Genomic DNA, 1,698 nt, shown 5'->3' on the forward strand with positions numbered 1-1,698 from the left:
CCGCCCAGTCTCACCGCGTACATTTATATTTACCGCGGTTTAATATCGTGTGTCTTTTGTCTTTAAGTAGCATTTCGCACTACAAATATACATATACATGCGTATGTATATGATCAAGTCCCCCCAGCTTATTGTGTTACATTTTTGCAGAAAATGTAAGACAATAAACTCTGAAAAATAAAAATTGTAGTTTCCGTGATCTTCAAAAAGTATTCGCATATTTACACTTTCACACACAGTTACGCATATTTTTCAAATAAACATCTGCGTCTTATCATTTATTCTAACGGCTATATATTTAGCCGTTGATATTCTGACGCATTTTAATAGCCGTTGATTTGTGATGATTACATATAAACGGCACTTTGCAATCTTGAGGGTATAAATACAGGATGTAGCCACACATTTCAAAGCTCACTTTCTCTTGCTATTTTCTCTCTCAAAAAGGTGCATTCATAATTTTTATCATATTCATCAAATTTCTGCGTTTATTTTGCATACTTCTAATCACATAGTTTTTGTGTTTTATTCTTATTTCATCATGTCTGCATCTCCTTCTTCATCCGTTTCTGGTCCATCTGTTAATGATTTAGACTCACTCATTACAGATGAAAAACTTACGTAAATCAAGCTCAATTACCCAATGCTTGATATATTTGAGCCAATTGCACCTTCGGAGGGTATCAAGGCCAACAATCCACCAAAAGATTATTTTGCCATTTACGAAACTTCGCTATTTTTGGGTAACCTTAGGTTTCCTCTTACAGACTTTTTTCTAAGTGCGTGCCAGTTCTTTGCAGTGAGCCCTGGACAATTTCATCCTAACGCGATTACAAAGCTCATTCTTTTTGAAATGTATTGCAACGCGATTAATAGGCCAGTCTCATTAGATGTCTTTCGTAGGTTTTCCACCATTCTTACGCATGATGCAAGCTGGTTTACACTTAAGTGCCGCCATGGAGTGATGGACACTCCTAAAGAAAATGTTGGCAACTGGCAACAGTCCTTTTTTTTTGTCAAAAAGACCGCCCTTCGCGAATACCAAAACGTTGATACTTGGGCAGCCGCATTTGCATAGAATAGCAAAGACCGCGTTGAACTTGATGAATATCAAAAAGAAACTTTAAAGCTAGTTACAAATGCACGCTTACAAATCCGCCCATATGGGATGGTGCCTCTTCACGTAGGAAGAGTTTCAACTCATTGGCTGTGGCCCAATCAAATAGGCATCTTCAAAGAGGCAGATGGTGATGGTATGCTTCACCATGGTATGCTTGCATCATTTTATGATTTATTCTCGATATATTTACATCTTTACATGTTATTATTATTAACGCACTTGCTCTATTTTCGCAGAGATTCCTCTTTCAGAGCTTATGCGCGAGAAAGACATTAAAGGATTCACCTCATACCGCCGCTCTCTAGAGGATGGAAATGAAGCTACTGATATTGAGGAGCCATTGATAAATACTAATATCATCCCTGATGGCCATGAGAAAGGTAAACGTAAAAGCGATGCGGCTAATCCTGCAACAACGGCAAAGAAACGCACTAAACGCGCTACCCGCGATGAATCTGAAGAAGGTATGCGACTTACTCACTCATGCTTTTCTTCTTTTCCTTCGCATTCTTACTGCATTTATTTAATAACTTTTTATTGATTATTTTGCGCAGAGGTTATTGATCTCACTAAAAGTT

Source organism: Rutidosis leptorrhynchoides, chromosome 1 (assembly GCF_046630445.1).
Source record: "Rutidosis leptorrhynchoides isolate AG116_Rl617_1_P2 chromosome 1, CSIRO_AGI_Rlap_v1, whole genome shotgun sequence".
In the NCBI taxonomy this organism is placed as follows: domain Eukaryota; kingdom Viridiplantae; phylum Streptophyta; class Magnoliopsida; order Asterales; family Asteraceae; genus Rutidosis; species Rutidosis leptorrhynchoides.